General features: G+C 27.5%; 1 long non-coding RNA gene across 1 annotated transcript; it reads left to right on the top strand.

The window, feature by feature from the left end:
• The first annotated feature begins 425 nt into the window (after positions 1-425).
• LOC123270371 lies at positions 426-19,402 on the top strand. Its single transcript, XR_006510585.1, has 3 exons — positions 426-628; positions 15,734-15,738; positions 19,383-19,402. It is a non-coding gene; the product is annotated as an uncharacterized LOC123270371 (long non-coding RNA).
• The last annotated feature ends 3,957 nt before the right edge of the window (positions 19,403-23,359 follow it).

Genomic DNA, 23,359 nt, shown 5'->3' on the forward strand with positions numbered 1-23,359 from the left:
ATGAGATTTACGAATCTCGAAGTAGCAAAATATATCACATACATATAGAATATTTCAGAAATTCTATTATTATTTGAGTTATTTATCGACAGGAGTTGTTTTAAAGAAAATTCTGGTAATAATTACATTTTTAATGATAAATTTATTATTCTTGACATGGATGTTATGGCCAAAAATCGAAGAATATAAATATAACCAGCTCAGAATAATTTTAATTATTATCTAGGAAAGTAATTATGTATTTTATCAATATAAAAAAAAAATTCAATTATCGTAAAAAATTTTTTTGGTCATGAAATTTTGAAAAAAGATTTTTTGTCAGCATAAAAAAATTTCAATTTTTTTAAATATTTTTTTAGTGAGTATTGAAAATATAGATGATTAATATATTGTGTTCGATCAACCATAATACGCTTACATTAAGGTAGTTGTCATGGTACAATATTGTCAAAAAATTAGAGATTATACACGCCGCAAAAGTATATGAGCTTGTAGCTAAGTAATCCATAATTTTTACGCAAGACTGTACCCGTGGAGATGCAACCCATATAATTGTTTCTGTCCGACTCCGTAGATATATACTTTTTCATAAATTGTTAAACTTTAATCTGTTATTTATAAATAACTAGTAGTCTGCCCCGGCTTTGCACGGGTATTCAACGAAAGTTTCAAAATTAATTATAATATAATATAGCCTATGTCACCAGGAGATAGTGTAGCTTTCCCACAATGAAAGAATTTTTTAAATCGGTTCAGTAGTTTCGGATCCTATTCAATGCAAACAAACAAACAAACAAACAAACAAACAATCAAATCTTTTCTCTTTATAATATTAGTATAGATTATACGGTCAAAAATTTTTTTTTATTTTTTTTAAACTTACAACCAATACATTAAAAGATTGTCAGTTTTTTGAAAGTTTCTTACAGTTAGTTTTTTTTTATAACTAAGAAACTGGTACAGAACTGCACACTGATAGAAGGATTTGTTTATAGTTAAAAATATTTGTTAATATTTAACAAATCATTTATTAGAGACCACTTTTTAGTCCTTAACAAATATTTCTTAGTATTTAAAAAGATTTATTAATATTTAATAAATGAATATCTGATTTATTAAATACAAACAAATCATTTTAAATACTAAGAAATATTTGTTTGATACTAAAAAATGGTCTCTAATAAATGATTTGTTAACTATTAACAAATATTTTTTTAATACAAATAAATCCTTCTATCAGTGCAGAGAGCGTATGCAATCAATGTTAAATATTCAATTTTTAATTGAATTCATCTCGGGTTATAGGTGGTCAATCGACTTCAAATTTTCAGGGTGATTGTATCATCATGTCCTTAATAAGTATACAAAAATTTAGAATTTTCTGACGGTATGCCTTAAGGGGTTATACGCAGTTGTAAAGCTAAAAAAACAACGTTTTTTTATGAATTTTTTCTAGACACAGTTTTTAATTATCAATTACAAGTGATGGTTATTTAAATAGAGCCTACTTTCAAGAATACAATAGCGCGTCAATCATGTAAAAATATAAATGTGCACCGCTCCTGTAGAAGATGTTCTGAACGACCTCTAAAAAAAAGGCGCTTGGCGGTGATCTCCATTTCGGTGGTTTGGATTATCTGAAATCAAAAAATATGGTGAATTCTTTTACAGGATAGATTAATGCTGGTATTGGACGAAGGAATAAGAAAAATTTTGATTTTTGACAAAATGGTGTCTATTTGTAAAAAATTTTCGTTTTGTTGAAAACAATTTTCCAAATTGTTAAAAAAAAAATAGTAATAATTTTTTTGAATCTTATTCCTTCGTCCAATACCTGCATTAATCTATCCTGTAAAAGAATTCACCATATTTTTTGATTTCAGATAATCCAAACCCCCGAAATGGAGATCACCGCCAAGCGCCTTTTTTTTAGAGGTCGTTCAGAACATCTTCTACAGGAGCGGTGCACATTTATATTTTTACATGATTGACGCGCTATTGTATTCTTGAAAGTAGGCTTTATTTAAATAACCATCACTTGTTATTGATAATTAAAAACTGTGTCTAGAAAAAATTCATAAAAAAATGTTGTTTTTTTAGCTTTGCAACTGCGTATAACCCCTTAACCGCGACACAACTATCTTAAATCTTTAATATTTTATTTTATTTTATTTTATTTTATTTCAATAAACAAACCCAACAGCCTAGGCCATTAACAGGGTTAATAATACAATCGTTCGTACATAAGAAAAATAAATTTTTGATGTATAACAAGATGACTTATAGCTAGCATAGTGATTTCATTCATTTATACTCATAAAAATTGCTGAGTAATTATTGCTTATTACTTATTAATTATTACCTATTAAAAATTACTTATTAACTATTAATTCATAATTGCACATCTTTAACGCCACTTAGTTGCTAATTTGCCAAGTAACGCAGTTACATAGCCATTAGGACAATTCAACATATCAAGTGCAGTTTCCCATTGATAAAAGCGATTCACTGTATTAGAGATGCGATATATTGGCGCTGCCTGAGATAAGTTAGATTTAGCAATAGGTATGTACATTGGAGTTTGATTTCTCATACCTAAGACTGGTATCTTAAATTTAAACAGTGATAGCAATTGAGGACAATCCACCAAGTTGTTAAATAATTTAGTATTTAATATTATCATTAAGTGACAAGATACAATGTAATTGTTCAACTATTATTATTTTTAAAGATATAAGCTCATCCTGATGTTACCTTCATCGAGACCTTTTATTTGAGTACTTACATGCATTTTTTATATATTTAATATATATGATATTTCTGATATTTGTGAAATATATAAAATAGATAAAAAATTCATGTGGGTATTCAAATAAAAGGTCTTGATAAGGGTAACATCAGGATGAGCTTATATCTTTAAAAATATCATTAGGTAAAAAGATACAGTGTCATTTCTTAATTATTGATACTTTTAGAGATATAAGCTCGTCCTGATGTTACATTCATCGAGACCTTTCATTTGAATACCCACATGAATTTTTCATATATTTTATATATTTCACAAATATAAGAAATATCATATATATAAAATATACAAAAAATTCATGTGGGTACTCAAATGAAAGGTCTTGATAAGGGTAAAATCGGAATGAGCTTATATCTTTAAAAATATCATTAGGTGACGAGATACAGTGTAATTTCTTAATTATAGATATTTTTAAAAATATAAAGAGAATTTATCTCGGGTTATATAGGTGGTCTCTCGATAACTACCACAACAACCACGACAACTACCTTAATCTTGAATGTCAAATATTCGGACGGATATAAAACTGTAAAGAATATTTCTAATAAAAATTACTTTCATGATAACTTTATCGCTAAAAGTAATAGCTTTTCTATTCCTATAAAAATTATAAAACAAAAAAATTTTAAATAGATCGTCAAGAGCAACTTGGTATCGTAGAAGATTTCGCGACGACAAGAACTCTGTAAGCAAACCAACAGGGTCGAAACTGCTAGTTTTGCGGAATTACTCGACGGGTCGTCTCCCGGGACTGAACTTGTCCGCGACAATTTCGAACTTATTTTAACATTCATGTAAGCCTCCCATACTTCTGCCCTTTAGTTTTCCCCTCTCTTTTCCTTGTCTTCTCTATGTATATCCCCTATAACGTCATCATTTATTACAAAGAATTTGAAAGTATTCAAAACAAACACTCGGGTTATCAAAATGAGAGATATTGGGAAGAAAAGTTCAAAATAAATAAGATAATTTGAAGTCAGACCTAAAAGCACAAGATATGTCTCTTTCTTTTTAATTTGATCTATTTTGGATTCTGAAATAATTATTTTATTTGACGATCAATTATTTCGAAAGTTATCTTCGGATAGACAGCTTAAGCATACAGCGAGGCACGATTTAATTACTTATAAGATAAATCGTCTATAAAATTCCATAGAGTATGCTGTGAAGGGTATTTTCCTCTGACAAACAACTTTAATTAACCACCATATAATGGGTTTCTTCCATTAACATTACCAAGGAGTAAAGTGTACTAATCTATCACATTAATGTATACTTAATATTGAAAGCATACAATTATTGATTTAAATTGTCGACAAGTGTGTATACACTGTAAAAAATCCGGAGTGAATCGGGAGTGATTTTCACTCCCATTACTCGGAGTTCCGGAGTGAAGTAATTAATCACTCCGCGTAGGGAGTTAATCCAGAGTTTTTATTTGCGGAGTAATTTTAGAGTGATTTCGGAGTGATTTCGAATTTCACACCGAAAAACATCCGCGTTCGGAGTTTTTAAAATAAATAACATAAGGATGAATTTTCGTTCTACAAAAAAAATCTCAAAATTAATTTTTATATATATATTTCTTCTGTGCGTGTGTTTGTCACTGAACTCTTCCTAAACGGCTGGACCGATTTTAATGAAATTTTTTGTGTGTCTTCCGGTGGATTCCAGAATGGTTTTAGATTCACAATTCTGTCCACGAGAAAATGTTTATTTAATAGATTTTTTATTTATAAATTGTTGTTGACCTTGACTACCCACATGCACTTTTCATGTATTTTATAAATATCATATATATATAAGATATATGAAAAAATTCATGTGGGTACTCAAATGAAAGGTCTCGATGAGTATAAAATCATAATGGACTTATATTTATGAAAATGATAATAATTAACGGTTGATAATGTATTTTTTTAACGATATAAGCTCATTCCGATGTTACACTCATCAAGAGCTTTCATTTGAGTACCCACATGCATTTTTGATATATTTTTCATCTATACATATATATAATATATATAAATATATAAAATATATGAAAAATTGATGTGGGTACTCAAATGAAAGGTCTTGATGAGTATAACATTGGGATGAGCTTATATCTTTAAAAATATCATTATAGTTGACAAGATACAATGTCATTTCTTAATTATTGAAATTTTGAAAGATATAAGCTCATTCCGATGTTACACTCATCGAGTTCTTTCATTTGAGTACCCACATAACATTTTTTATATATTTTATATATATGGTATTTGTGAAATATATAAATATATAAAATATATCAAAAATGCATGTGGGTACTCAAATGAAAGCTCTTGATGAGTATAAAATCAGAATGGGCTTATATTTACGAAAATGTTAATTATTGAAAAATGCCCATTGCATATTGTTAACTAATGATGTTTTTAACTATACAAGCTCATTTCTAAAATTTCTAAATTTAAGACGTGTTTACAAGACAACGTCTGTCGGCTCCGCTAGTATATATATATATATATATATATATATATATATATATAGCATATATATATATATATATATATATACAGGGTGTCCCAAAAGTCACGGACGCCATTGTAGCATCTGATGAAAAAAATAATTCTGAGACGAAAAGTCCTTAGCCATTTTTCAATTAACCGCATAGATAATTAATTATTAATTAAAAATAACGTCTCTTTATTTGTTAGAGAGAGAGCGCCAGTGTCCAGTAAAGTATGTGCCAAACAAAAACACAACTAACTGTATGACTAACTAGTTTCTATAGCTAACGTAGTCACACATATTTACTTACACATTCACACGTGCAAGCGTCTTCGTTGGAATGCACTTGACTTGACACTAGCGCTCCCTCTCTAACGCATAAAAGGATGTTATTTTAATTAATAATTAATTATCTATGCGTCTGATTAAAAAATGGCTAAGCAGTTTTCGTCTCAGAATTATTTTGTTTATCAGATGCTACAATGACGTCCGTTACTTCTGGGACACTCGGTATATATATATATATATATATATATATATATATATATCTACATATTTTTTTGACAATTTTTAATTATAATTAATTTATAAAAAAAAATAAATAAAAACATTACAATAATAATTAAAATGAAATATCATTAAAAATAATAAATTAAATTTTTAATAATTAAATATAAAAAGGATTTATAAAAATATTTTCTTTACAAAAATTTATTTATTTCTAAATTCATTTATTTTGGGAGTGAATGCGGAGTGAATTTTATTATTAATAAAAATTAACTCCTTCTCGGAGTAAATATCACTCCCGCCGGGAGTGAATCAATTAAAAACCATTCACTCTTCATTCACTCCGCGTTCACTCCACAAATTTTTGATAGTGTACAGAAAAAAAAATTAACGAATCAAGTAAATAATTTTTAAGAACTTGATCTTCATGAATTGAATAGAAAAATATTCAAACTAATCAATTTTTCTTGGTTTAAGTAAATTTTACTTGATTAAAGAATTTTTTGTCTTGATTCAAGACAATTAAACTTTTCAAAATTGTTTTTTTTTTGGTTCAAAAATTTTTCTTTTCATTCAATTTAATTTTTTTTTTTTTTTGTATACAGAAAGAAAAATTAACTTGAATCTATACAGTAAAAAATTTTGTGTCAATGCGTCAAAAAATTTTGTGTTTAATATTTAACACTGTTTTGTGTTGATTTAACAGAACACAGAAAAAAGAAAAATGGAAAAATTGTATTATATAATGTAACGGGCGCTTCATATAAAAAACTGGAAAAATTACAGTTTCAGATTGTAATTATTACAGATTTTATAAGAATTACATTGAAAAATGTAAATATTACATTGAAAGCTCTGAAAATTAACATTCAAAGTTTGAATTTATAAAAATGTTATTTCAAACTGCAATTATTCTAGTTTTTTATACGAAGCGACGTTTGTTACTATTTATAATGTAATTTTTACAATTTTCTTTTTTGCGTGAATAAATGCTAAATTTATACATTAAAGTGTTAAATATTTAACACAAAATTTTTTGACGAAATGACGCAAAATTTTTTCCAGTGAAATAAATAATTTTTAAGAACTTTATCTTTTTATTTTGAATAGAAAAATTTTTAAACTTATAAATTTTTCTTGGTTTAAGTAAATTTTACTTGATTCAATAATTTTCCGTTTTGATTCAAGTTAATTTCATTTCTTTTTATAAGCTTAGACATAGGTTGTCTAATAATTGTTTAAAAATGACTATTTCCGTGTTCAGACACAAAAAATAGACATAATTTCCATTAAAGTTTCTTGTATAAAAAAATATGTTAGTTTGTCATGTTTTAGAGGTACTTTCTAAGGACCGACTCGATAAAAAATTTTTTTTAAATTATTAAAAATTATTACTTACTTTTTCACACACTAGTGATGCTTTTGTAATTCAGTTCCTTCAACTTGCTAAGCTTATCGACCAGATTTAACCATAGATGAAAATATTAAGTCAAACAGACTTATAAAGTCAATATCACACTGATAGAAGGATTTATTTGTATTAAAAAAATATTTGTTAATAGTTAACAAATCATTTATTAGAGACCATTTTTTAGTATCAAACAAATATTTCTTAGTATTTAAAATGATTTGTTTGTATTTAATAAATCTGATATTCATTTATTAAATATTAATAAATCTTTTTAAATACTAAGAAATATTTGTTAAGGACTAAAAAGTGGTCTCTAATAAATGATTTGTTAAATATTAACAAATATTTTTAACTATAAACAAATCCTTTTATCAGTGCAGTTAATTAGTCAAAGTACAAAATTCAAATTGTTAACAAATCGAGTCTCTTATTAAAATTTTTAATGTAAATAATCCATCAAAATTAATTGTACAGTAGTCGCTGAAGACCTTGGTAGTCATATAGCGACTTATAAATAAATAAATAAAACGAAATGATAAATAAATAGTGCTGCTTTTCTTAAAAAATCTTTTTTAAAAAAATAAATTTTTGGGTATCATATAAATTGTCTTATTAGAAAATCGAAGAGAGCTTTGTTTTAAATTAAATAAGTAAAATTTTTGGATAAAAAATATTTTTTTGTATCTTCAAATTTTGACTTTTTAAGAAAACTAAATATAAAAAAATAAGAGTGAATTTTGAAAAATAATTTTCTTTAATCGTTTTTTTTTTTCAGTACTCAAGCATAAAAATCTAAAAGTGATTTCAAAGCAATAATTTTTCAATGCACATGTTTTCTATAATCTTTTAATCTTGATAGTCTACCTCAAACTAAAAAAAGATTCGAGGGCACTTTAAATTGGCTATTATACTATTTAACTTGAGAAACCGAGATCGTAACTAAGTCTATAGTGCTAGACTCCCTTTTTTAAAACGAATGTAGGGAAAGACAAGAGAAAATGTTATCGCGAAGGAGCTTCCTCTGCTTTCGACGTAACGTGCATGTACATACGTGTATCTCTGACTTCACTATCCCAACGAAGGTAAATACTGTTAACTGTACTCTGGTATTTGCCTTCGTCTTCACTGATCTGACGTCCGAAATTCTTGGACCGTAATAAATTCCGGTAGGTTAAACTCACCTTTAAAAATATCAAAGATAAGAAATTGAGAATTTTCGATTGATATTAGTCACCTTAAATGATTAAGATAACGTGATTGTTTAAAACGACCTTACTTTTTTCCGCAAGTGTATAACAAGTACATACTTGTGATCTAAAATACGAAATTTGACTTTTATTGACTTTTGATTCTCTTGAGATTTAGTCTCCAGTGCTATCATGCAGTAACGTAAAAGAGAATACATGATCATAGAGATTTTCGATGGTTTGATATTAATGTTCTTGCTCACATGAACTTTCATTCTCTTTCTGAACAATGCACATGTTTGCATTTCTTTAAATTTAAATATTTATTTTTTTATGGAGAAGTATTTTAATTTTATGGATTTATTTATGTTGTTGTGGAGTTCTTAGCCAGTATCGAGATGCGCTTATATCTTTAAAAATAACATCAGTTGAAAAAATACAATGTCATTTCTTTATTATTGACATTGTTAAAGATATGAGCTCATCCTGATGTTACACTCATCGAGACCTTTCGTTTAAGTACCCACATGAATTTTTTATATATTGTAAATATATGATATTTCTGATATTTGTGAAATTTATAAAATATATGAAAAATTAATCTGGGTACTCAAATGAAAGGTCTCAATGAGTATAATATCGGGGTGAGCTTATATCTTTAAAAATGTCAATATAGTTCACAACATATTTGTTAAATTGCACTGTACTTTCTTAACTAATTGACCTTTTAGGTCTCGATGAGTGTAACATTAGGATGAGCTTAAATTTTGAAAAAGATGATTAGGTGACGAGATTCAGTATTATTTCTTAATTATTGACATTTTTAAAAATGTAAGCTCATCCTGATGTTACACTCATCGAGACCTTTCATTGGAGTACCCACATGTATTTTTTATATATTTTATGTGTATGATATTTCTGATATTTGTGAAATATATAAAATATATAAAAAATTCATGTGGGTACTCAAATGAAAGGTCTCAATGAGTGTAACATCAGGATGAGCTTAAATTTTGGAAAATACCATTAGGTGACGCGATTCAGGGTCATTTCTTAATTATTGACATTGTTAAAGATATAAGCTGATTCTGATGTTACACTTATCGAGACCTTTCGTTTGAGTACCCACATGAATTTTTTATACATTTGAAATATATGATATTTCTGATATTCTTGAAATATATAAAATATATAAAAAAAATCATGTAGGTACTCAAATGAAAGGTCTCGATGAGCGTAACATTAGGGCGAGCTTGAATCTTTAATATTATCATTAGGTGACAAGATAAAATGTAATTTCTTAATTATTGATGATTCTAAACATACATGCTCATCCTGATGTTACACTCATTGAGATCTTTCATTTGAGTATCCCCATCAATTTTCTATATATTTTATATATATGATATTTCTGATATTTATGAAACATAAAAAATATACAAAAAATTCATGTGGGTACTCAAATGAAAGGTCTCAATGAGTGTAACATCAGGATGAGCTTAAATTTTGGAAAATACCATTAGGTGACGAGATTCAGGGTCATTTCTTAATTATTGACATTGTTAAAGATATAAGCTGATTCTGATGTTACGCTTATCGAGACCTTTCGTTTGAGTACCGACATGAATTTTTTATATATTTGAAATATATGATATTTCTGATATTCTTGAAATATATAAAATATATAAAAAAAATCATGTAGGTACTCAAATGAAAGGTCTCGATGAGCGTAACATTAGGGCGAGCTTAAATCTTTAATATTATCATTAGGTGACAAGATACAATGTAATTTCTTAATTATTGATGATTCTAAACATACATGCTCATCCTGATGTTACACTCATTGAGATCTTTCATTTGAGTATCCCCATCAATTTTCTATATACTTTATATATATGATATTTCTGATATTTGTGAAACATATAAAATATACAAAAAATTCATGTGGGTACTCAAATGAAAGGTCTCAATGAGTGCAACATCAAGATGAGCTTAGATCTTTAGAAATATTATTAGCTGAGAAGATACATTGTAATTTCTTTATAATTAAAATTTTTAAAAAATAAGCTCATTTTGATACCATACTAATTGAGACCTTTTATTTAAATACCCACATGAATTTTCTATATATTTTATACATATCGATGGTCTAATTAGCAATTTGTCTAACTCCTTATTTTTTTAGAGGGTGATTTTTTAACATTTTGATGTAGCCATAATCGAATTATAAATTATTTGAATGATTCAAACCTAAATATTATATCTCTATTAGATAATAATGATATTAAATGGTTTTTTAAAGTGATAATAAATTTTGAACGAATTGTTTTTTTCGTATAAGTAGAAGATTCTCTAAAATGGAGTTAGACAATTTGCTAATTAGAACGACGATATATGATATTTCTGATATTTGTTAAATATATGAAATATATAAAAAATTCATGTGGGTACTCAAATGAAAGGCCTTGATAAGTATAATATCAAGGTGAGCTTATATCTTTAAAAATATCATTAGTTTACAAGATATAGTGTAAAGTTTTAATTATTGACGTTTTTCAAAAAATTGACGTTGTATATTGTCAACTAATGATATTTTCAAAGATATACGAACCCTGATGCAAGTGGAAATGTTTTTACTTACATCAAATTCCGATAAAAAGTAAACTTCATCCTAGTGTTGATAGATCATTGATCGATGGCTAATGATCATCCTCTGCAGCGGTCTTTTTTCTTCTATTCTGCATGCATGGAGAATATTAGCTACGTCCAGTCTGTCGCATTGTGCCTACACATACAATTTCTATCTGCAGCTTAATTTGTTTATCTACAGCAACACAGGTACCTGGGGTGCCTGAGGATATGGATGCCGCGGAGTAGATGGAAAAAGAGGGGGTAAGAGTAAATTGCAATGCGATCCAATGTTTTATTTAAATACGTCCCTACAACCCTACACTCAAACCCCATGGGTGTCCTGAATGGTAGCAGCCTGCACTTAATATGGGAAGTGACAGGACGTTTTTTTTTTTTTACTTGTGACGCTGAAGCCTTAAGAGACTTACTTTTTCAGGCATTCTATTTTTTATTTTTTTTTTTTTTAAATAAAAATGTTTTTATCTAGGAAAATTAATAAACTTGTAGCTTTTGTTTGAAGTAAGTGCCACCTTGTTGAGGTTAATTTGAATGGCAATCATAAATAAAACTATCCATAGAATATTTTTTGAAAATAAAAAAAAAATTCTACCAAGAAATTGAAAAAATAAGTTTTGTTACGAACAAAATTCTTGGCCCAAGAAATTTTCGGGTGCCTGAAGGAAGACCGAAGTTGTATTGGTTGAAGTAAAAATTTTTCTTGAAATTATATTCTTGGTGGAAGTAATTTTTTCTTAATCCACAGATTCGGTAGAATCTGGCGCCAAGTTCCGTTCAAATCCGTTGTCAACGGAGCGCCAGACTACCGACTATGTTTACTGTAAGCAGAACGGTATTTTGAGGTTGCAAAATTTTATTTAATTCTACGATACTTTTTTTCCTAAATTGTATATTATAACAGTAATTCATACTTTATTTTACTGTTATTAATTAATTATATTCACTTATAACAATTAATCTACTTGAAATTATTAAATTTAATCAGCACAAACTATAGCAACGCAAAAATTTCGATCCTGACTTTTTATCGATGGGCAAAGTGATCTGCCACAGACTAAATAATTCGAGAATGCATAGTAATCCTTCATTAGATGGGAAACTACAGTTAAAAAAAGATATTTCACAGCTTGCATCTACACCCGCCAGGGTGCGCTGGAATTATTTTTACATAAACTAGCTTCAAGAGGATAGTTTGCTATAAAAAATACAGCCAACGCGAGATTTAAGTTAGTACCAATTGTAAATTTTTATTATAATTACAAAAAATACTAAAATCTGAACAAAAACAGTTTCACTGTAAAAAAATCGCGCCAAGTTCACGTTCATAAAACTATTAAGAAAAAAAAATTTGTTTTTTTCTTTACAAAAAGATATAAAATAAAAAAATTAAAAATCAAGTAACCGATATGATTGTTTATGATTTTCGGAAATTAAAAAAATTTTGTTGTAAATTTAAAAATTTTAAAAATTTTTGGAACGTACTTGGTGTGCGTCATTGTGTATTTCAATTTTTTTAAAGTCTAGTAAATAGATTTTACGAATTTCATTAAAAGTATTAAAATATTTTACAACCGCGCACACTAAATACGTTACAAAATTTTTTTTTTAATTTTTAAATTTACAACAAAATTTTTTTTAATTTCCGAAAATCATAAACAATCATATCGGTTACTTGGATTTTTTAATTTTTTTATTTTATATCTTTTTGTAAAGAAAAAAACAAATTTTTTTTTCTTAATAGTTTTATGAACGTGGACTTGGCGCGATTTTTTTACAGTGAAACTGTTTTTGTTCAGATTCAAATTATCATAAATACTTGATACAATAAATTTTTAAATTTGATCAAGATTTTTAGATACTTTAGGGAAGCAGCGCCACCCACTTCAGCTGAGAAAAAATTTTCTCATCTTGAGAAAATTTTTCTCTTGATTATTTGATACCCATTTTATATTATTTTAGCGTGTAATTATACATATTGAATGGAAAACAAATGATTCAATATTATTTGATCTTCCCATTTGACATGTTAATCAATAAAATATTAATCAAAATTTACTTCTATCGAGATATTTAATTTTTGGGAGCAAGAGAGAAATTTTCTCAATACAAGAAAATCTACTTCTATCAAGAACTAAATTTTTTGGAGCAAGAGGCTGAATTTTCTCAAAAGATTTTCTTGATTTAAATAAATTTTCTTGGATCAAGATACGTATTTCTTAAAGCAAGAGAATTAATTTTGTTGGTATAAGTGAAATTTCTTGTGTCAAAAAAAAAAAAATTCTTTTCGCTCAAGAAAATAATTAAAAAGAAAAATATTTTCTTGGCTCAAGTGAACCTTTTTTTCTGTGTAGAACAGTCTGGTTTCGATAATTCAGTCTGGACCAGTGACAACAAATGCCAATTGAATATATCGGTTTGTTTATTTGAAACATATTTAAAATGCATTGAAGGAGGTTATCAGACTAACTGAAAATACTCTAAACACTGCTTAAAAAAATTAAACTACAGATAATTTATTTTTGGCACTCTCTTGCGGCCTACATAACAGTATAGTGAATTAAATTTTTTGTTCATAATTAGTTTTCTATCCTAACTTAGCTGCATTTTAATAATTCTGTCTAATAAGTAATCTAAACTAAAATAAAGAATAACCAAAAAATTAAATCAATCTCAAAGATTATTTTGGTTACACGTTTATTAGTAATTTTTTTATAGTAAAGATTATTTACTTGATTATGTAATGGGTCCTGAGATAAGGTTGTTTTACGCGTGAACACTACCTATTTATTTATCATTTCGTTATTTTTTTTCAATTATTAAATTTAAAAATAAAAGAATTAATTTACGAAGGACTATACCCGTATAAAAAAGTTGTGGAATTCCTCCAGTGATTCCGCAGAGAAATTCTGAGGAATGTATATTTTGACACAAATATGAATTCCAGAGGAATTCCCAGGATAAAATTATAGAAAATGGTCATAGATAGAAAATTAATAAAACAGTAATACAGATTTGTGAAATCATGATATGTCATTGATTAATTTATTACATTTTTTAAGGTTTCTCGAGATAATCCGGAGGGATCCTGGAAAAAATTCTGTGGAACTCTGCCAGTCTAGCTTCTAGTCTCAATTCCGCAAGGATTCTAGAAAAATTTCGCAGAGTTTCTGTCGAGATTCCTCCGGAAGTTTCTGATAAATCTTGAGAAGTCTGCAATGAATTAATCAACATATCATGATTTCGTGAATCTATGTATTATTACTTTATTAATTACCTACCGATGATCATTTTTCATGACTCTATCCTGAATTCTTCAGGATTTCCTTACGAAATCACTTTTTTACATAGGTTATTTACATATTCCTGCAAAGTTTAATGATTTTTGCTTTCATAATTATTGAATAAAAAATCATTAAATTTGGCATAAATAATTATAATTACTTTATCAAAAAGCGTTCCAGTATCTTATGCAAAATTTAAATATTTATCCTGTCCTATATGTTCTTAAGGTGAAAAATAGTCTTAAATACATATTTGAGCTCGTTAAACTTACATACTCACAGTATACATGTATATAATAATGAAATGAAATCAAGTTAAAATTTCACAAGTTGGTAATTTCAAATTGTATTTAAAATTATATTAAAATTACGGAAATTGACTGAAAAATTTGTCGAGGCTATGAAAGACGTTAATGAGGCAAAAATTGAGACAGGTTTATTAAGTCGAGGGAAGTTATCCTGATTAAGTTAGTGTCGAGACCCCTCGCTTGATCTCGCTTGCGCTATTCTGTAGTCACCCTTCATACAAATTTTATTTATTACCCAATTTGAAAATCAATATCAACGTGATCGCGATACACTCAGATAAGTAATCGACTTAGTACAAAACCTATACAGTTGTCGTTTTCTTTTTCGAAATGATAAATACATTTACAAAAAAAAAAAAAAGATTATATCACACTTGAGATTGAGTAATACTCACAGTAATTTTTTTTGTTTGGAAAAAAAAAATCTTTAAACAAGAAAGTTACTGTGAAAAAAATTTGGTAATTATTTACAAGTCGGGTCAACTCCATTTTGGGCCATAACTAGGTGAAAAATTAACATTTTCTAATTTTTTTTTATTCTGCTTGTATTCACCGCGCATTTATGATAAAAAATGTCGTGAAATGAAAAAATAAAGATTTCGATAGCTTTTTTGCTTTTAAAAGTTGGAAAAAATTTTGGCTCTCATGTTTTTGGATAAAATGTTTATTTTATCTTTATTTGATGTTTTTGATATATTTTTTTTTGAAAAATACATAAAATCCTTTGTGGTGACAGGATCAAACTTTGGGAAGAATTACCTGCTGAAATTGTTATTTCTTCTAGCTTACAAGTTTTTAAAGATCAAGTCTATAATTATCTATTGAATCTTGATAAATGAAAAGTAGAATTCTCAGATTTATAAATCTGAGATAGTGATTAGTCATTGAGATAAATTGAACTATTAGCTCCAAATTAATCATTATCTGATAAATTGGTATCTTCTACTATTGTTAATCAAATGTTTATTATTTTATGTACTCTCGATTGTATTTATCTCCTCTTGATCTTATTTACTATGTATTGAAATTGCCATTTGGCTTGAGCCTTGTCATTAATTAATAAACCAAACTCTAAATTCTATAAAAACGGCTAGCATGGGTTGACTTGTAAATAATTACCAAAAATTTTTATTTCTTCAATTAATAAATAAAATAATTATAAATTTTCAACAAATTAATTTACTGTCACATTAATGTTCATTTTTTTCAAAAATAAATTTTTATTTTTGTATTTTACTGCTTTATCATTTCAACACGTTAACCGCGACACCTACGCCGTTGACAAAGATATATTTTGACAGATTATATTATGCTCGAAAATAAAGATTGATTGAAATTTTTATTTGCGACTAACGAAATTTAAATTCTTCTTTAAATCAAAGTACAAGTGTTTTTATTTCTACTTTTTATCAATTATCGACAAGATCAAGTGTCAGATATATTTATTTCAATTTTTTTCATAGTGAAAAATGTGTGCATGTAAATAAAAAAATTAGGAAAACGGTTGACCCTGAAGGCCATCCCTGCAACTTCCCGCTAATTCCATACTTAGGCGCTTAAAATTGCACCAATGACGTTTTTGAGCTCTTCGAGCTCAAAAATACAATTTATGGGTTATTTTGAGCTCTCCGAGCTCAAAGAGATTGCTTTCCTATCTTTTAAAGCTCTTCGAGCTCAAAAGTCTGATAGAGATTTGATAAGACACTATTTTTTGAATTTTTAAACCACAATAACTTTTGAATGAATAAACCGATTTTTACGCGGTTAGAAGCATTCGACGCAGTTTTTCAAGCCTCACAAAGAATCTCAAATTTTGAATTGATCGCGCTAGGAATTTTGGAGTTATTTCGAAAAAACCCTTTTTTCGGTTTTCTTTCGTTCACGATATCTCTCGAATGAATCAACCGATTTCGACCGGACTGGTGGCAATCGACGTGGTTTTTTGAGGTTAAGAGCTGATTAGTTTTTGGAATTGAACCTTTAAGCCGTTTAAAAGTTATTCCAAAAAAACCACATTTGAAAAAAAAATTTTTTTCAGTTTTTTGAAGATTTCTCAAAATCTATTGATCTGAATCGGTCCAAATAGTTTTCAAAATCTAAGTTTGGTCAAGCTATTTCGAATGGCACCAACCGCGATGAAATCGGTCAAGCCGTTCAAAAGTTATAAGCGGTTCACATACTTTCACACACACACACACACACACACACACACACACACACACACACACACACACACACACACACACACACACACACACACACACACACACACACACACACACACATACAGACACCGTGACAACCTCGTGGGGATAGTCAGGGAAGCTTCCTATGACCTTCAAACGTCGAGATCTGATGAAAACTCGATTTTTGCAAAACGGGGTGAAAACAATAACTTCCCGATTTTTGAAAATCTTCGATTTTCTTAGCAGGAAGTTAAAAATTTTTGATGTCTTCCAAAGAAATTAAAAAAATTTGTATATACTTTTTGGAATAAAAATAATTAAAAAAGTAAATAACTAATTGTGTGACGTGGGTAAATAGCATGCAAGTATTAAGTACGTGAAGCGTAGTATCATGGACAAATACAGTTGTAAAGTTACTTATCACCAACTATACCAAGTAGAATAGTTTTGGTAACAAGCATAGGAGGGTAAGATGTAATTTTCAATACCCAGCACAGTCTCTGGAGGCACGAGGTAGCAACAATTCCAGGGGTTTACCGTATGCTGTCGACGTAAACTCCCTCAGTCGCACGCCCCCGTCGACCGAAGCCCGCCACGAAGTGCACCACTTATTTGAACCTGTTTCTATCACTAGCATATAATACCGGATGTGACTGCTGCAGTCAATACTGCTACACGGTATCTTTCATTACTAATAAGTTAGCTTTCTCTTACCCTGCTACATTTTTCATTCCAAACATGAAATAATTCTCATTCTTAACACACTTCCATTACCTTGACCCTTATTTATTTCTTCACGTCCCTGAAAGTTATTCGATATTACTATTGCAATCAGAAATTCTTGTGTATTCTTTAGCTTTTTAGGTTGGAAAAATCTGCCGATTATTTTGAAAATTTTTAAATTTCATATACTGAAGAGAAAAAATTTACTTGAATTAAAAAAAAAAATTTATTATTCAAGAAAATAATTTTGAAAAGTTTAATTTTCTTGTATCAAGGCGAAAAAATTTTGAATCAAGTCAAATTAACTTAAATCAAGAAAAATTTATTATTTTAAGAATTTTTCTACTCAAATCGAGAAGATTAAATTCTTACAAATTATTTTCTTGATTCAAATTATTTTTTTTTTCTGTGTAGTAAAGTCGAATTCAAAAAATTGATCTAACATAAATTTTGGAAGTTATTTTTTAATTTTTTAACGATATTTATAAATATATTATTTGAGTTTACTGATTTTTCTAATTAAATTTTGATATTGATCAATAAAATAGCTTCAAATTTATCAGGTCAAATTATTAAAAAATTAAAAAAAAATAAAATTATTCAGAATGTTGAAAACTTTATATTATGTGCTAAATTTAATTTTACTTGATTATTTCCCTCGCGGTTTTGAGAATGCCGTAAAAATACCGTAATTTTTCGGCATTTATGCTCATGCCGTATATTTACCGTTATAATTCGGTAACAATACGGCTAAACTATAGTTGTTTTGGCCAGTTTTATACTGTAGTTATCCAGTATATATACTGCACTTATGCTGTACAGTTACCAAAAATATACTATACAATTACCGCATTAATGCCCAAATTTTACCCAAAAAATTCCAAATAATTACCGTAATAATACAGTAATTTTGCCGAATATTTTCTGACATAATGGACAATTATTAAAGATTTAGTTTTATTTTTAGTTCACTTCTATGTTAGAAATGAATAAAATGAAAAATTTCAAATTTTGCTCTTTATTCTCCATCGCTACTTTGTAAAAACAAATACTGTTTTTGAATAAAAAATATGTAGAACATTATTTTTTAATTAGGTATTTAGCAGTAATTAATATAAAATAATACATATGTTAAGTAAATATATTTTAATTTTAATTTCAATTTTTAATTTCTCATTTAGAAAATTGCAAATTTTCTAAAATCGAAAAGTTATATTAATTCACATATATAATTATATTATTTAATTTTAAATATGCTTATCGTAAGATGGACGGTGTGGCTTATTGTATATAGAATAAGCAAAAAAAACAATATGGTATAGACCGGGTAGCTCAAATGGTAGAGTAGCCGACATGTCCCCAGGAGGTTCTGGGTTCGAATCCCAGTCCGAGCGTTATTTAATTTTACACCATTTTTTAAATATGGTTTTAATACAATCATTTTACCGCCTTATTACCGTAAATATGCCGCATTTTCAGCGTAAATATTCTAAATTTTTAGCGTAAATGTATCGCATTCTTACGGTAAATGTTCCGTAATTTTTCGATAAAAAAACTGACCAAAACAACCGAAAAAATGCTGAAAAAATACCGCATTAATACTGTATAATTGCGACATTTTTTGGCATAACTAGGCACTGGCCAGGTTCCTTCTTCCAATCATTAGATTTATTAATTAATGATCGAATTTATTTAATAACCAAATTTATAAAATCGAGGTTAAGAATAATCTAATTAAAATTTAAGATTGAGATAATTTTCCGAAATATAAAACAATTTAAAATTAAAATCAAAGGAGGTTAAAATTATAAATTAACATATTAAATAATTTAAGTCAAAATTAAAATAAAATTTATAAAATTAAAATTAATTTAAAATCAAATTAATGATTAAAAGCAAAAGTAAAATCCGCTAAATAAATTTTAAAATAAATTATAATTAAATTAAAATCAACGCAAAATATTATTTAAGCCAAAATTAAATTAATAAATGAAATTTATCTCTAAAGATTAAAATAATTCTAAAAGTTAAAAGTGAAAATTAAATTAAAATTGTTCAAGACTTCGATAAATAAATTTTTCTAAGTTCCAGTAAATAATTATTGAGAAAAACTACAGTAAAATTTTGACCTTGGAAAATTTAGCCAAGCTAATATTCCTATCTCAAATCTATTCTGGAATTCAAGATGGACGCTAAGCCGAGTAATCAGGCAGATTAAATTGGATTTAAATAAATCTAAAATTTTTGGTTTTAAGAAAGTTTCTGTGATAAATTAATAATAACAATAATATGAAATCAGAATTAAATTTAATTATTTATCGAAGTCAAGATTAGGAACCGGGAGAATTTGAATTTGAGTCCCAGGAAGATATTGTGAAACGCGAGTATTGAGGAATATTGTTAATTAAAATTAAGTGAGTTATTTTAAATATTGTTATTAGAAATAGTGTGATAATTGGGTAAATTGTTTTATTAAATAGTGTGTGTGGAAATATTTTACATTATATACTACTCGTTCACGGGCTGTCGAGGAGGTTAGTATTAGCGGGTTATCGACTAGTTTCATGGTATCTTCCTCTGTCCTAGTCGACTTCAGGTTCCTTAGTCCCGTAGTGAGGGTCCGGGCGACAGCGAAAGGGCTAAGGACGGTTTGAACCTTGGGCAGGGGTCCGGGCGACCACCCAAGGTCAGATCTAGAGTCTTAGAGCGTGAGGGTCCGGTGGACAGCGCGATTTAGTTAAAAACTGCAGTATAGACGCTTCATAAGAGGGTACCGTCAGGAATAAGGCACTATGATAGAAACTGCAGTATAGACGCTCCATATGAGGGTACTGTCAGGATTAAGACTTTTGATATCTTATAAGAGTGTGTGTGTGCGAGATAATACTCAAGGCTATTGTAAAAGTCAGTTGAATAAATTTGGAGCTAAATTAAAAAATAATTGTTATTATTTTTGTCAACCTAATTATAATCTCTCTCGACCCTTAGATATCTCTCATTGCTTGGACCGGTTCTGGAAACCGTGACAAAAATTCCAGTGGCACCCTTAAATTTTAAAAATTAAAAAAGGGGCGACATAGTAGCAGGAACCTACCGGTACAGAGTATTAAAATAAAAATTAAACTTGCCCTGAAAAAAAAAAGTTAACTTAAATTAAGTATCCACATAAATTTGTGATATATTTCACTAATATCATATATCGACATTCTAATTAGCAAATTGTCTAACTCCATTTTAGAGAATCTTTTATTTGTACGAAAAAAACAAATAGTTCAAAATTTCATATAATCCATGATTTTAATAACAATATTTAGATGACATTCAGGTTCTTAAATTTTTGTTTTGATTGTTGAATAGTAAATTTATTATAGGTTAAATTAAAGAGAATTTCATAAGCTTTGAAATGAAATGCAAAAAAAGTACTTATTATTTCTCAATAAAAAATTATTCCTTAGAAAAGTCACCAAACCCGTGATTTTTTACATCTTCGAAAATTTCAAATAGCTGCCATTTCTAAACTATTTGATGGATTTAGCTCATTTTTGAACTTATTCAAGCTAATTGTGTACAGTATAAGTCTACCAAGTTTCATAAAGATTTATTAAGAATTGTAAGAGTAATCGTGTTCACAAGCCGCGTTGTATTGTGTGCTTGTCTGAAACTGATTTAGATGACATTCAGCTCTTTAAATTTTTATTGTAATTGTTGAAAAGTAAATTCGTTATAGGTTAAATTAAAGAGAATTTTATTAGTTTTGAAATGAAATGTAGAAAAACGATCTATAATTTTTCAATGAAAAGTTATTCTCAGTTGAGAAAATACAATGTAATTTCTTAATTATCGACATTTTAAAGATATAAGATCGTTCCGATGTTACACTCATTGAGACCTTTCATTTGAGTACCCACATGATTTTTTCATAAATCTATATACATAAATGAAAGTCGTATTAGTTACACTATTTATAACTCAAGAACGGCTAAAGTTATCGGGATAGGACTGCTACCATTCAACGCAGAATTTTTTGTAGATGGTTATAGGCTACTTATTTTTTGGATTTTATCAACTCTTTCTCATTTTTTTACGATTTACTTGTATATACATTTTTCCCGCTAATAAAAACAAAAGACACATTATTTTTCATTCATTTGTTTTTAATACGATTTTCTTTTGTTTTTATTATATAACCTAAATATTTGATTGATTTAACGTCATTTAAAAAAAAATTTAGAAAGAAGCTTATTATGACTGGTGAACTGAGTGTTGAAAATTTATATTTATATGCTGATCGTGTGTTTGGTTATGATAATTGGTTCTATGAAATAAAATAGTTAGATTTCTATGAAATCTACTTAAAATGTTGTTGTTAATAAACTAGGAATTTTTTAAAAATGAAATTTAGGCCATATATATATATATATATATATATATATATATATATATATATATATATATATATATATGTCTATTGAGTTTCAATAACATTTACTAAAAATTTCTTAACAACAAACGTCTCTATAGTAGCGGGAAAAAAGTCATTGTAAGGTTTCCAAAACTTAACATTACATGTAGTAATTCAGTCAACGGACTAAAAATTTTACATACATGTTATTTTTGCTGATTACATAACTTATAAATTGTTTTTATTGCAGGATCAAAGGAATGTAACAGATTAAAATAAATGCATTTTCCAAACACTAGATATCTAAAAAATAAATTTAGCTACTTATTTAAATAGAATTTATAAAGAACATGTTAAATTTATTTTCTATAAAAAATTGATGTCACTGAGAAAATTTTAAATAACAGAAAAATTTTTCGGACTTGAAGCTAGACAGGTTTCAACTTCACTCATGAGACTTGCAATGACTTTAACTAAAACTTTTAATCCTCATTTGGAATCTGTGCAAATCAAAACAATACTCCAATTAAATTTCAAGTCTAGATCTGAGAATGCAATTCTATAAAGCGCTCAGCAAAGCGGGCGGGTAAAAGCTAGTTTTATATATTTTACAAGTATCATATATATAAAATATCTAAAAATTCGAGTGGGTACTTCGAAATGAAAGGTCTCGATGAGTGTAACATCAGGATGAGCTTATATCTTTAAAAATATCGTCAGTTGACAAAATATAATGTCATTTTTTAACTATTGACACACAGTAAAAAAATTTTCGTAAAATTTAACATAAAATTTTGTGTAGATGATTTTTTTACACAAAATTTATGTTAATTCTACACATACTGTTTGTATTGATGAAATCAACATAATTCTGTGTTAAAAGTAACACAAAAATATGTTAAAACTTTCATTGGCTGATTCTCGGATTTCTACACACTTAAATGTTATCCATAACACAAATAAAGTGTTGATTGTAACTTTTTCTTTGTGTTACTCAGATCAGCTGTCAAATATGTGAGTTTTACTAATAATTTAAATATATATATATTTTGTGATTAAAAAAAATACATGAGTAATTGAAAATAATGAATTAAAGGAAAAATGCACATGTAGAAAATTAAAAAAACTGTAAGTTTATTTTCTAATAATTTATTAATTTCAATTATTTATTTTTTTGTCTAATTCAAAAAAATAAATGAAAATTAAGTTAGCTGACATCTGAAAATTTTTACAATTTTTTTTAATGAAAAAATTATTACAAAAATTAAAAAAATTTCACTTGTAGAAAATTTGAAGAATTATTCGTGTAATTTTTTTTAAGTATTTTTTAACTTGTAAATAATTTGCCAAAAAAAATCAACATGTCTGCTAGATTCATAATCATAAAATTTATAATTTTTCTTATTTTA

This window comes from Cotesia glomerata, linkage group LG8 (assembly GCF_020080835.1).
Source record: "Cotesia glomerata isolate CgM1 linkage group LG8, MPM_Cglom_v2.3, whole genome shotgun sequence".
Classification (NCBI taxonomy): Eukaryota; Metazoa; Arthropoda; class Insecta; order Hymenoptera; family Braconidae; genus Cotesia; species Cotesia glomerata.